Below are 14,970 nucleotides of genomic sequence, written 5' to 3'. Positions count from 1 at the left end.
GGATGCCCTGAAAGACTGTTATCTCAGCTTTCTCTTTCACGTGTTCAAGGACTCCTCTTTTCAAGCAGTTTGTTTTTCTTTCACAGTTTTGCTATTTGTTCATGTTTCTCTTCATTTCAGTAGGAAAAATAAATCTAATGGTACAAACATACAGACTATTACATAACAAATCACTTTGTTAAAAAAATCCAGTTTCTCAGGCCTGGAAAAACAGCCAGTGACGCTTTGCTGATGTGAAAGGTGCTGCACACATCCAGTTTGTTGTTGTTGTTGTTGGTCTGAGGGCTGTGTGCAGGGTTTGGGGAGGTCAGTGCAATGGCGTATGAGCCTCGTGTACATTAATAATAATCCTTGCATTTGATATAGCGCTTTTCACATCGGGAGGACGTCCCAAAGCGCTTCACAGAACACACTGTAAAGTGAATCGACTGTATATTTGTGGGCAAACGCGGCAGCCAATTGCGCACAGCAATGTCCCACAAACAGTCGTGGATTGAAAATGACCAATTTATTATTGTTTTTGGTTTTGGAGGGATTATTGGGGAGGGATGGCCAGCAGACTGACAGGGTATGTCAGTCAGGTGGCTCTGCTCAGCACGACTGTTCAGGAGCATGTAAAGCACGAGGAGAAGCTCATTCTGGGAACGTAAATGAATCTGTTGCTAAGATTGATGGAGCTGAAGGGGAGCTGGTGTGTAAGTTAATGCCCTTTATTTGCTGTGCTCTCTCTCCATCAGAAAGGCTCAGCTACGTACCTTTGGGGTTGAAGCTGAGGGATATCAAAGGGTGTGAATTGGTTTGTGTTTTTTACACACGCACAAATCTCAGGCTCTGAGGCGACTGTCGCTGACCACAATGTCCTGTACTTGCTGCTCACAGAGGGTGAGGGTGTGATACGCAAACAATGCCCACACATGGCATCTGGGATGTGTTTCGTGGCTGTTAATAGCTGGAGTTCGGGCTGGCGGGGGGCGGTGCGCCAAGCCAAACCCTCGGGCAAAGCACAGCATCAGTTTGGCACTACGTCAAGGCAGGAAAGTGTCTGAAGAGTGAAGGTGGTAATCGGTGTCGATGCTCAATGTGGATTTAGGGGAGTGTACAGAGTGCTCGTGTGGCTGCAGAGCTGACGTGGAGCACAGACTTACTATCTCCGAAAGGCGGAGTGACAGAGCAGTGAGGAGGTGCGGCTCAGCGGCTCTGGGTGGACATGTTCCGGGGCCGGAGGGAGCGCTGGCTCCAAACCAGGAAAAGGGCCTCGGGAACGACTTTACTTTGTGGATAAAAGCCAGGAGAACGATGAGCTGCCAATCAGCTGCAGGACAAGTGGAACAACATGGAGAGGAATTTGAATGTAAGCCTGGAACTATTGTGTGGGCTTCAGCTGTGTGTCTGTCACTGTGGTGTTATGTGAACCGTGTCTGGTAATGTCTAAATACAAAATATATTTTGATTCTTTCGTGTGTGCGAGGGTGTGTGCACGTGTGAGGGTGAGTGAGGGCGTGTGTGTGAGCGTGTGAGGGCATGTGCACGTGTGTGCGTGTGAGGGCGTGTGCGCGTGTGAGGGCGTGTGCGCGTGTGAGGGCGTGAGCTCGTGTGAGGGCGTGAGCGCGTGTGAGGGCGTGAGCTCGTGTGAGGGCGTGAGCGCGTGTGAGGGCGTGAGCTCGTGTGAGGGCGTGTGACGGCGCGTGTGAGGGCGTGTGACGGCGCGTGAGGGCGTGTGACGGCGTGTGTGAGGGCGTGTGACGGCGTGTGTGAGGGCGTGAGCGCGTGTGAGGGCGTGAGCGCGTGTGAGGGCGTGTGACGGCGCGTGTGAGGGCGTGTGACGGCGCGTGTGAGGGCGTATGACAACGCGTGTGAGGGCGTGAGCGCGTGCGAGGGGGTGAGCGCGTGCGAGGGCGTGAGCGCGTGCGAGGGCGTGAGCGCGTGCGAGGGTGTGAGCGCGTGTGAGGGTGGCCCGCCAGTGACACTGTGCAATATTGTACCCGAATTTGTACTTTGTTTGTGTATGGGTGTGTGTGTGAGTGTGTGTGTGAGTGTGTGTGTGACTGTGTGGGTGTCTGTGAGTGTGTGTGGGTGTCTGTGAATGGGTGTGGCTGTCTGTGTGGGTGTCTTGTGAGTGTGTGGGTGTCTGTGTGAGTGTGTGTGGGTGTCTGTGAATGGGTGTGGCTGTCTGTGTGGGTGTCTTGTGAGTGTGTGGGTGTCTGTGTGAGTGTGTGTGGGTGTCTGTGAATGGGTGTGGCTGTCTGTGTGGGTGTCTTGTGAGTGTGTGGGTGTCTGTGTGAGTGTGTGTGGGTGTCTGTGAATGGGTGTGGCTGTCTGTGTGGGTGTCTTGTGAGTGTGTGGGTGTCTGTGTGAGTGTGTGTGGGTGTCTGTGAATGGGTGTGGCTGTCTGTGTGGGTGTCTTGTGAGTGTGTGGGTGTCTGTATGGGTGCCTGTGAGTGTGTGTGGGTGTCTGTGAGTGTGTGTGGGTGTCTGTGAGTGTGTGTGGGTGTCTTGTGAGTGTGTGGGTGTCTGTGTGAGTGTCTGTGAGTGTGTGTGGGTGTCTGTGAGTGTGTGGGGGTGTGTGTGTGTGGGTGTCTGTGAGTGTGTGTGGGTGTCTGTGAGTGTGTGTGGGTGTCTGTGAGTGTGTGTGGGTGTCAGTGAGTGTGTGTGGGTGTCTGAGTGTGTGTGTGGCTATCTGTGAGTGTGTGTGTGGCTGTCTGTGAGTGTGTGTGTGGGTGTCTTGTCAGTGTGTGGATGTCTTGTCAGTGTGTGGGTGTCTGTGTGAGTGTGGGGTGTCTGTGTGAGTGTGTGGGTGTCTTGTCAGTGTGTGGGTGTCTGTGTGAGTGTCTGTGTGAGTGTGTGTGGGTGTCTGAGTCTGTGTGAGTGGGTGGGAGTGTGTGGGTGTCTGTGAGGGTGTGTGGGTGTCTGTGAGTGGGTGTGGGTGTCTGTGGGTGTGTGTGGGTGTCTGTGAGTGAGTGGGTGTCTGTGGGTGGGTGCGTGTCTGTGTGGGTGTCTGTGGGTGGGTGTGAGTGTGTGGGTGTCTGTGAGTGGGTGTGAGTGTGTGGGTGTCTGTGAGTGGGTGTGAGTGTGTGGGTGTCTGTGGGTGGGTATGAGTGTGTGGGTGTCTGTGGGTGGGTATGAGTGTGTGGGTGTCTGTGGGTGGGTGTGAGTGTGTGGGTGTCTGTGGGTGGGTGCGTGTCTGTGTGGGTGTCTGTGGGTGGGTGTGAGTGTGTGGGTGGGTGTGAATGTGTGGGTGGGTGTGGGTGTCTGTGAGTGAGTGGGTGTCTGTGAGTGGGTGTCTGAGTGTGTGGGTGTCTGAGTGTGTGGGTGTCTGTGAGTGGGTATGAGTGTGTGGGTGTCTGTGGGTGGGTGTCTGTGGGTGGGTGTCTGTGGGTGGGTGTCTGTGGGTGGGTGCGTGTCTGTGGGTGGGTGTGAGTGTGTGGGTGTCTGTGAGTGGGTGTGAGTGTGTGGGTGTCTGTGGGTGGGTATGAGTGTGTGGGTGTCTGTGGGTGGGTGCGTGTCTGTGGGGGTGTCTGTGGGTGGGTATGAGTGTGTGGGTGGGTGTGAGTGTGTGGATGTCTGTGGGTGGATGTGAGTGTATGGATGTCTGTGGATGGGTGTGAGTGTGTGGGTGTCTGTGGGTGGGTATGAGTGTGTGTGTGGGTGTGAGTGTGTGGATGTCTGTGGGTGGGTATGAGTGTGTGGGTGGGTGTGAGTGTGTGGATGTCTGTGGGTGGATGTGAGTGTGTGGACGTCTGTGGGTGGGTGTGAGTGTGTGGGTGGGTGTGAGTGTGTGGGTGTCTGTGAGTGGGTGTGAGTGTGTGGGTGTCTGTGGGTGGGTGTGACTGTGTGGGTGTCTGTGGGTGGGTGTCTGTGGGTGGGTGCGTGTCTGTGGGTGGGTGTGCATGTGTGGGTGTCTGTGAGTGGGTGTGAGTGTGTGGGTGTCTGTGGGTGGGTGTGAGTGTGTGGGTGTCTGTGGGTGGGTGCGTGTCTGTGGGGGTGTCTGTGGGTGGGTGTGAGTGTGTGGGTGGGTGTGAGTGTGTGGGTGGGTGTGAATGTGTGGGTGGGTGTGGGTGTCTGTGAGTGAGTGGGTGTCTGTGAGTGGGTGTCTGAGTGTGTGGGTGTCTGAGTGTGTGGGTGTCTGTGAGTGGGTGTGAGTGTGTGGGTGTCTGTGGGTGGGTATGAGTGTGTGGGTGTCTGTGGGTGGGTGTCTGTGAGTGGGTGTGAGTGTGTGGGTGTCTGTGGGTGGGTGTGAGTGTGTGGATGTCTGTGGGTGGGTATGAGTGTGTGGGTGGGTGTGAGTGTGTGGATGTCTGTGGGTGGATGTGAGTGTGTGGATGTCTGTGGGTGGGTGTGAGTGTGTGCGTGTCTGTGGGTGGGTATGAGTGTGTGGGTGGGTGTGAGTGTGTGGGTGTGTGTGAGTGTGTGGGTGTCTGTGAGTGGGTGTGAGTGTGTGGGTGTCTGTGGGTGGGTGTGACTGTGTGGGTGTCTGTGGGTGGGTGTCTGTGGGTGGGTGCGTGTCTGTGGGTGGGTGTGAGTGTGTGGGTGTCTGTGAGTGGGTGTGAGTGTGTGGGTGTCTGTGGGTGGGTGTGAGTGTGTGGGTGTCTGTGAGTGGGTGTGAGTGTGTGGGTGTCTGTGAGTGGGTGTGAGTGTGTGGGTGTCTGTGGGTGGGTGTGAGTGTGTGGGTGTCTGTGAGTGGGTGTGAGTGTGTGGGTGTCTGTGAGTGGGTGTGAGTGTGTGGGTGTCTGTGGGTGGGTGTGAGTGTGTGGGTGTCTGTGGGTGGGTGTGAGTGTGTGGGTGTCTGTGGGTGGGTGTGAGTGTGTGGGTGTCTGTGGGTGGGTGTTAGTGTGTGGGTGGGTGTGAGTGTGTGGGTGTCTGTGGGTGGGTGTGAGTGTGTGTGTGGGTGTCTGGGTGGGTGTGAGTGTGTGGGTGGGTGTGAGTGTGTGGGTGTCTGGGTGGGTGTGAGTGTGTGGGTGTCTGTGGGTGGGTGTGAGTGGGTGGGTGTGAGTGTGTGCGTGTCTGTGGGTGGGTGTGAGTGTGTGGGTGGGTGTGAGTGTGTGGGTGGGTGTGAGTGTGTGGGTGTCTGTGGGTGGGTGTGAGTGTGTGGGTGTCTGTGGGTGGGTGTGAGTGTGTGGGTGTCTGTGGGTGGGTGTGAGTGGGTGGGTGTCTGTGGGTGGGTGTGAGTGTGTGGGTGTCTGTGGGTGGGTGTGGGTGGGTGGGTGTGAGTGGGTGGGTGTCTGTGGGTGGGTGTGAGTGTGTGGGTGGGTGTGAGTGTGTGGGTGGGTGTGAGTGTGTGGGTGTCTGTGGGTGGGTGGGTGTGAGTGTGTGGGTGTCTGTGGGTGGGTGCGTGTCTGTGGGTGGGTGCGTGTCTGTGGGTGGGTGCGTGTCTGTGGGTGGGTGCGTGTCTGTGTGTGGGTGCGTGTCTGTGGGTGTCTGTGGGTGGGTGCGTGTCTGTGGGTGGGTGCGTGTCTGTGGGTGGGTGCGTGTCTGTGGGTGGGTGCGTGTCTGTGGGTGGGTGCGTGTCTGTGGGTGGGTGCGTGTCTGTGGGTGGGTGCGTGTCTGTGGGTGGGTGCGTGTCTGTGGGTGGGTGCGTGTCTGTGGGTGGGTGCGTGTCTGTGGGTGGGTGCGTGTCTGTGTGGGTGTCTGTTCGTGCACACCTCCACCTTTCTGTGAATCTGTTACATTAAGCAGAAATATTTGCTCAACAAAGCAATGCTCGACAGCCCCAAATAGTGTGTCTCTTGTGCTCTGTAGAGTAAATTGGAAGATGCCTGAAGCAGGAGAGGTGCTCACCAGCCCCTGAGGTGTGGGAGAGAGCGAGCCACAGCGACACTGGGAGTGTGTGAGATGAAGGTAAGTACACGTTCTGGCCTTGGAAAGAAAGTGAGTGATATTTACGCCCACGTCTCCTCCTTGATTTTGACACTTGTTGTTTTTGAAATTATAAAATCTGTGCTGTTTGTGTTAACAGGTTCAACAGAAGTGCCCACCCGAGTGGCACTGAGGTTGTCTGACACGAACTTACGCCCGCGCACTGTCCAGGAACATTGAGCCAACCTGCAAGGACTGAGAGGTGGAGTTGGATCCAGCGCTGGGGAGGGAGGCCAGCCATTCCTGGTGGTGAGGAGCGAGACAGCGATTGAGCTCCCAGTCAGCTCTGTACATCTGCACCAACCCCCAGCACTGAAGAGAACCCAGGCCTGGATACTCCAGTAACTCATTACATCACGGCTGCTCCATTGCCGACGTGCCAACCCTGCACGGGAGTGTTGTCCTGGGCCTCTGTGCTCAGGCTGACCCCTGGCTTCCAGTGAATGACAGCAGGAGAAGATCTGTGACCTACTCTGAGGCCAGTGGCAGCCTCTAGCCATTGTAGGGGGAGCACAGAGACAGCAACACAGGCAGCATCAGTCGTCATCACTGGGGCTGTGTCACCGCTCCATCGTTGTTACCAGGATCACGGTAACGCCTCCCTCTGTGCTCCCACTCCCTCTACACACCTCATCCACTCCACGCTTTGTGGCCTCTGTTTCTCTTTGCTGCAGACTTTATTGGTTTGATGTATTTAAGCGGTTAAAGCCCTGGCGTGTGCCTGACAGGTTGTATGTCATTCTCTGGCACATCCTCCAGTGAAGTGATTAGCTGTCGCTTATAATGTGCAATCCTGTGCCCCTGAACCTCGCAGTAAGAAATATTGTGTGTGACAGCAATAGCTGTGAAGTGGCACACACTGGCCGAGAATACGGCAGAGTATGGGGAGCATATTAACGTGGATTGGGGAATGGTTAACGGGTAGGAAACAAAGAGTAGGGATAAACGGGTCCTTTTCAGATTGGTGGGATGTGACCAGTGGAGTGCCACAAGGATCAGTCCTTGGGCCTCAGCTATTTACCATCTACATCAATGATTTAGATGAGGACATCGAAGTTAACATATCACAAAACTAGGAGGAAGTGTCAACACAGAGGACGACATTAAAGAAATGCAGCGAGACATAGATAGGTGAGGTGATTGGGCAGGTGGGTGGCAGATGAAGTATAATGTAGGGAAGTGCGAAGTCATCCACCTCGGGAGCAAAAACACTACAGCGGGTTATTTTTTAGAAGGGGAGAGATTGGAATGTGTTAGTGTCCAGAGGGACTCGGGTGTCCTTGTACACCAATCACAGAAAGTTAGTCTGCAGGTACAGCAGCAATTAGGAAGGCGAACGGTATGTTAGCATTCATTATGAAAGGATTAGAGTATAAGAGTAGGGAAGTCTCGCTGCAACTGTATAGGGCTCTGGTGAGACCACACCTGGAATACTGTGTGCAGTTTTGCTCTCCTTATTTAAGGAAGGATGTACTTGCCGTGGAGGGGGTGCAGCGTAGATTTACTGGGTTAGTACCAGGGATGAAGGGGATGAGTTACGAGGAGAGGTTGACCAATTTGGGCCTATATTCTCTAGAATATAGAAGAATTAGAAGGGATCTTATAGAAAGATAAAGGCCATGATAGAGTAGATAGTGGGAGATTGTTTCCCCGGTTGGAGAAACTAAAACCAGGGCTCACAACCTTAAAATCAGAGGCCAACCCTTTCACACTGAGTTGAGGAAGAACTTATGGAACTCACTATCCCAAAGGGCTGTTGACGCTCAGTCCTTGAACATATTCAAAACTGAGATAGATTTCTTTATTGCAAAATGGATTAAGGGATATGGGGATAAGGCAGCGTCAGGTTATTAGCTGGAGTTAGATTAGAAGATCAGCCATGATTGAATGGCTGGGAAGGCTTGAAGGGCCGAATGGCCTCCTCCTGCTCCTACATGTTATGTTATAGTTGATTTAATCCTAAATAATCCTGTTGTTTGGGGCAGCGCCTGTCATGTGGCTGTGGGTGACGATGACTTCAGTGTCGTGGCTGACTGGCCGGCGGTGTGGCTCACTATGGAATGGAGCCCGGAGCTGGGGGGAGGGGAGTGTGACTGAGTGAGTGTGTGAATCAGTTTGTGAATGTGAGTGTACTTCTACAATGGTCTTTGCACAGATCTGAACCGCTCTTGCAGTTGCTACTGTGCAATTATGAGCCAATCATCCAGTTTACGAATCCATTACAACGTTTGTCCATTTACAGATGTTATAATTAAGCTGTAATTTTTAGCCGGCGTTTAGAGGAATTGGAGAGGGTGTTTAAATGGAGCAGAAACAGCCCCGTGGGTGAACAGCGAATGCTGTTTAATCTGTTTGCATTGATCATGAGCTGTCACCCTGAATTTATTATAAGAATCCTTGCAGTTGATAGAAATGTCTCAAAGCGCTTGACGGATATTATCTGTCAGGTAATACTGACTGTATTTGTGATTATTACACGTTAGCTTCACTCGGTTGGTAATATTCTCATCTCTGGGTCAAAATGTTATATGATCAAGCCCTACATTAGGACCAGATCTCACAGTCCAAATTACACAGCAGCTAATTTGTGCACAACGCGTCCCAAGAACAGCCATGAAATGATTTATTGGAAGGATTTTAATCCACTGTAGAAACTCCTTTTTCCTTTTAAACGTATTAATGGGATCTGGAACATACAGACAGGTGAGACCTGGGTTCAATTGCTTATCCGAAAGACAAGAGTTCCCATAATGTCCCCCCACCCTCAGTACTGCACTGAGCAGCTGTGAAATCAGGTCCTAATACAATAATAATCATCCTTGTGTTTGATACAGCTCCTCATCACGTGTTTGAGATGTCTCAAAGCGCTTCACAGAATACACTGTACAGTGAATTAACTGTATATTTTGTGGGTGAAACGCGGCAGCCAATTGTCTGATCCCTGAGGTGAATGTATAGTTGATAGAGAGCGAGGGAGAGCATCTTTAGGAGACATTACCATGACTGTATAATTATTGCTGTTGGCCGCCCACTGCATCATTTCATGCTAAATAAGGTGGTGCTACACTTCAGATTGTGTTTCCAAACACTTGTGCAGCATTTCCCCAAACTGCTGGTGTTTTTTTATCCTTTTTGACAGCATCTGCATTAACTCTATCCAGCCTTTGAGGGTTCCTTGGCCGGTCTCAATGCTTAAATAATCAAGTGTGTGGATTTCTGCCAGGCCCTCTCTGCTGTGAGTTTAGCTCTGCACTTCACTGACTACTTTATAAAATTTCACAGACATAAAAATAAAATTGATGTGAGCCTTCACTGGCAATGCTTTCCACATGTTGCTGAATGTCAAATGGACTTTCTCCAGATGTTCTCCTGACACATACCACGAGCTTCATCTCTCTTTGGCTGTGAAATACTTTATTAAAATCTGTAATATACGGAGTGTGTTTTCCTGTCACCCCTTTGTGTGTTGTTTATTAAGCTTAGCAAAAACACAAATTGGCTTCCAGACAGCGGGGAGATATTACTGTGGTCCCGTGAGGTATCAGCATTGTCTATAGCGGTTAAATGTGGCCACAATGGGATTTAATGTGAGCGCAGCTGTTTGTGGGAGTCAAATGGTGATTTGGGTCTCACCTCAACTTAGCTGGGGAGATTGAGACTATGCTTAGAGCAGAGGAAGTTAAGGGGTGTCTTTAATAGGAGGAAAGGAATTGGCAGGTTAGATGGTTGAAACTCTTCCCTGTAGAGCGAGGGTGAGGGGTGGGAATTGCTTTAAAATCACAACAGAGAGACATCACCGTGTGTCATTTTCACATCGTAGTGTGTAAGTCAGTAACTCAGTGTCGATGCGATTTAACTCAACATTCAGTAACATTGTCACTCAATAAAGGCTGGTAATATTGTAATTCAGTAACATTTAACTTACCAAGTAACGATGTAACCTGATCTAAGTTATTAATTTGCAGCTCAGTAACGTTAAGTGTAATTAGGTAACCGCAGCCGGCGTTTCCTGTGCACTGAGCACTATACACAGGACGTGATGTCAGTGAGACCTGATGACATGGAGGTTGATTCGTGTGTTTGCGTTTCGCTATAACATGGCCTGGGATATTAGCCACAGCCACGGGAATTAATAATAATAATCCTTGCATTTGATACAGCACTTTATCACGTCTTCGAGACGTCTCAAAGCGCTTCAAGAGATATACTGTAAAGTGTAGTGACTGTATTTTATGGGGGAATTATACAGGATTACCATGTAACGTTAACTAAGCAGCCCATTGTATCAGTTACACCAAAGCAGCGAGAGGGAACGGGTACAGGTCTGTGAAGGGCAAGGAATATAAGGCAATATTTCTTCACACAGATGGGCATCAGCAGCTGGAATGGGTTACCGGAAAGGAACGGAGTTGTTTAATAAGAAATCACTTGTACTGTAACGGGAAGCCTGTGGGTCGGGTATCACGGAAAGATGAGATCACACGAGGAGCACAAAGCCCTTTTCATCCAAACCTAATAGTAACAATATTAATAATAAGTGATAAGGCTCTATCAAACACAAGTATTACTATTATGAAATCTGTCTCAGGATCATTCTCCTCAGTGTTTTCTAAGGATTGTGATACTGGATGTTCATGTTCTACCTGATTGGCGCCACTCAGTGGGAAGGATGACGACTGCAACAGGACCTGACAGTGTTCACTCTAGCGTCACCTGCTGCCATGATTGAAGACCACAGCCATTTCACATTGATGTGCATTAATCAAGAAGTGGAGGAACAATAGGTCGATTTTTACACACTTACTGAAGCCCGAGATGGAGGAAGTGCCAGCGGATGGCGGCTGAAGGTTCGGCTGCTGATGGTTACAGCCGTTGGTTGAGAAAGTGGTGGAGATCATGTGATGATAATAATAATAATAATCCTTTCATTTGATATTGCATCTTATCACCTCTTCGAGACGTCTCAAAGCGCTTCACAGAATATACTGCAAAGTGAATTGACTATATTTGTGGGCGAAACGCAGCAGCCAATTGCGCACAGCAGCGTCCCACACACAGTGACGTTTATTTAAGGAACAACAACAACAAAATTAGATTTGTAAAGTGCCTTTCACAGCGGGAGGACGTCTCGAGGCGCCAACAGTGAAACCACGGGGAAGGCGTTTACATAATTCATAGAATCACGGAATATTACAGCACAGAAGGAGGCCATACGGCTTATCATGCCTGTGCCGGCTCTTTGGATTTCGCTGATAATACGGTCTGGGATGTTAGCCACAAATGGGCAGGATTACCGTGTAACGTTAACTTTAAGCATCCTATTGTATCAGTTACACCAAAGCAGCGAGACGGAACAGGTACAGGTACAGGGCTGTGATGGGCAAGGACGTTTCCCAGAGCACTGTCAGCCGCTGTGTGAGCAAAGCCTGAGGTAGTGAAGGTTCTGGCAGCTCGTGGTTTGTCTGTCTCCTGGTTTCCATTTGGTGTCGTGTCAGCTGTTATAGACGGGGATTGATTATTCTCTCCCATCCCCCCATATTGTTCCACTGGCTTGTGTGTAGATTCAATTCATGGATTGAATCATTGTGTTAAACAGTCTTACGTTTTATGTTCCATCACTCCAAATTAGCACTGGCACAAGTAAGCTTGTTAATTATCAGAACAAAGCGCTGAAAATTGTTTTACTTTGCCTAATTAATTAGCGTGTCCAGAGTGGGATGTTAATTCAGATAAATGATTGAGCCACTTAATACTTTCTCAAAGCTCCCTTCAAGTACTCCATGCACTTTGTCTGAAGATAGGAATCGTTAATTCAATCAGATGTTCTCCACCAGCCTGGAGCACTGAGGCCGCATTATCACCTGGTTCAATGGCAGTTTGCTTTTCAGGACCCAGTTTAACATCTGATCCAAAGGACTCTACATCTCGGGCCAAACAGCAGCCTGGTGGTCATTTGTAGTCAGTCATTCTACAGACTGACATTGAGCCACGTGGAGCATGTACTACTGTGTGAGAAGAGGCTTGTTTACTTATTTTATAGGTGGAAATACCAGTTTCCAACAGTTGAGAAATCTGTGAAGTTGTTTGTGAACTGATCCCAAGGACACAAAAAGTTGATGCAAAATTAGCAAAGCAAACTGTGTCCTTCTGTGGTCAGTCTCCTGAGTCAGGCGCAATAGGTGGAATTCAGAGTTTGCCTCGGAATAGTGTGTTTTATTTGAATATCATCCCACGATCTGTGATCACAAGGAAGGCTACGGGGTTAGTAACTCACGCAGAGGGTCTGGGGTGTTTAGTGTGAATCTATTCTCATGGGGACCTGGCAGGTGCCCCCCGGGGATTTGATATAGTGCCTCATCACGTAGTCAAGACATCTCAAAGTGCTTCACAGAACAGGGGAGTGGCACTGGGGGTACTCGCTGGGTAGGCTTTGTGTGCTAGCTCCGGACTGGCGCAGGAGCCCGGGCACTGGGCGCTCAGTGACGGGCTCTGGGAGTTCATACTCTGGTCGGCGTATGATGGAGAGACACATTCTACCGCAAGTTATACATTCCATTCACTTTACAGTCTATTATTATATTCTGGGAAGCGAATTGAGACATCTCGAAGACGTGAAAAGGAGCTGTATCAAATGGAAGGATGATAACAACAAAACCTTGCTTTCATATAGTGCGCAGCTCCTTGGGATGTCCTCTCAATGTGAAAGGCGCTATCCGCATGTAACTTGGTATTGTATTCACACTGCGTCCCGGAGCGCTTGTTATGAATATTATTAGAAGTAGTATAATACGAACACTGCAGCGGGAGCTAAAGGAAAGCCTTGATCATTCTCTGCCTGAGACTATCTTGGGCTGAGAACCTCAGAGTGAAGCCCAGAGATGGGAGGCGTTTACTGGCGTTGTGGTCGGAGTTTAATTGATCGGGTTCAATTTCACAACAAATTTGCAGCATAATCCAGCAAGCTGGCCTGCAATCCTCTTCTTACTGATGTCACTGAACATCCACATGAGGCTTATTAATGTTCCGCATTAGCTCCGAGCTCTCTGCCATCCCAGCACTGCTCTCAGCTGCTCACATTAATCCCGCTACGTGTAACCTGTAATTCCATCCCAATCCTCATTAATGCTTTATTTAGATTGATAAAGAACTCTGCAAATGGTATTTAGCACTAATTAACTACAGATTAGAATACTCCCGTTTTCCACAAGTTACAGTCATTCTATTCATCTCATTAATTGGTTTCTGAATGCTGTTCAGAAACACTCATCTTGTAAGGGTCGTGTTTTCCATCTAATAATAATTCTGGCTATTGATACAGCACCTTAGCACGTCATCGAGATGTCTCCAAGTGCTTCACAGGATACACTGTAAAGTGAATTGACTGTATATTTGGTGGGCACAACATAAGGTTCCATTGCAGAGACCGTCTGCTCACACACTCACCATCGCTCTCTCTGGGCAGGAGGTATTTCCCTGAGGCTGCTCTGGCTAGTCCATGGGGCTTCACAGTCAGTGTTCAGTGGATCATTTATAAAGGTCTCGGAAGTGATCCTGTCTCTAATGTTTTGTCGGGCAGCTTCCAGCGTCTACACATTGAGAGAGAGGACCTGTAGCAGCAGGAATAGACGTTGCTAATATAATACAATTTGAAGCTCTTAATAGGAAGCCTCCTTCTCCAATTACCTGGTAGGTGGGAACCTGGCACTTGCTGAGCCTGGATGTGATGGTTCAGAGGCTAAGCTTTGGTAACAGCGTCTCAAACCTCACTGAACTCGGGAGGAAATGTTGTTACATAATCCTTGCATTTGATATTGCACCTTAGTAGTTCATCAAAACATCGCAAAGTCCTTCACAGATTTTACTGTAAAAGGTTAATGACTGTGTCATTGTAGGGCAGTGGGGCAGCCAGTTTGCACACAGCAATATCCCACCACCAGCCAGAAAGTGAACGACTCATTTTATTTGGGGGGATTTGGGCCAGGACACTGGGAGAAAATCCTTCTCTTTTTGGACCTTTAACATCCACCTGAGCAGACAGTCAGGACATTGGTTTTATGTCTCATGGGAAGGATGGCATCTCCCAACAATACACAACATCCCATTAGAAGCTCAGAAGTCCTGGCCTGGATAGACTGCATTCTGACTTTCCTTTGCTAAGTTTGTCACCTTGGGGCCACCCCCCTCTCCACCCGAGGTGGGAGGGGAAGCATTTGCAGCTTCAAACACGTCCCATCAGAAACCCAGCAAAACTAAGAGTTCTCCCTCCACTTGCTGTGCAGATTATATTTTAAGTTAATGCAAATACAACATTGGCCTCAGATGATGTGTGCCATGCTTTGGATCCTGTATTTCCTGCAATTCCGTGGGAATGGGGTCTTACTCTGTAAGTGTGGATATAAAATAAGTAACATGTTTGGTCACTTTTTCTTCCTTTCTACTGATTGCCGTGAAGGCCAATAACAAGCCGAGGCTTTGTGTTTACTGCAGCGAGGCAAGTCTGTGTTGGTAAATATAAATTAGACACAACATTGACCAGGGCTGAGGCCACACTGACCTTCTCTTCTGGGACCTGGGGTCAAATGGAGTCTGGACTCAAGAGAATTGGATGAGATGAGTCACTCTGTGCCAGGTGTCAGATATCAGAATGGCAATAGGTTATTTGTGCACCTCAACCTGGTGTGAAGATTCTGTGTTGGGTTCTTGCAAAGGGTTGGCAGGTCTTACCTTTATTGGTTGAAAATCCAATAATATTCGATGTCATTTCTGTTTCTTTACATCCTAAGGTTTAAAAAACAATGTTGTCCTTGTTTGTGTTGGTCAGCCATCTAGGAACATAGGAACAGGAGGAGGTCATTCGGCCCTTTGAGCTTGTTTCTACATTCAATAAGATTATGGCCGATCTGTACCTCAACTAATCCTTTCAATTCCAATTTCCCGCTTTCTCCCCATATCCCTTGATGCCCTGACCTACCAACAATCTATCAACCTCACTCTTGAAGGTGTGGATGGATCCAGCATCTCTGTGACACGCGGAAACCCATAGGCCTGTTCACCTTTCCCTTTCCAACTCATTCACAGGTTCACTCGACAGCACTTAGAGTTAGTGTCTTTGACTGT

At 49.5% G+C, this 14,970-nt stretch overlaps 1 protein-coding gene and 1 long non-coding RNA gene across 2 annotated transcripts in view; both read left to right on the top strand.

The window, feature by feature from the left end:
* LOC121849768 (autism susceptibility gene 2 protein-like) overlaps window positions 1-14,970 on the top strand; it is a 40,084-nt gene that overhangs the window by 23,623 nt on the left and 1,491 nt on the right. The gene's annotated exons all lie outside the window — the stretch shown is intronic.
* Window positions 665-6,156, top strand: LOC121849794. Its single transcript, XR_006085354.1, has 3 exons — window positions 665-1,351; window positions 5,737-5,835; window positions 5,954-6,156. It is a non-coding gene; the product is annotated as an uncharacterized LOC121849794 (long non-coding RNA).

This window comes from Callorhinchus milii, unplaced genomic scaffold, assembly GCF_018977255.1.
Source record: "Callorhinchus milii isolate IMCB2004 unplaced genomic scaffold, IMCB_Cmil_1.0 Scaffold10, whole genome shotgun sequence".
Lineage (NCBI taxonomy): Eukaryota > Metazoa > Chordata > Chondrichthyes > Chimaeriformes > Callorhinchidae > Callorhinchus > Callorhinchus milii.
Note: the sequence above shows the minus strand (reverse complement) of the source record. Positions and strands in the feature narration are given on the sequence as shown.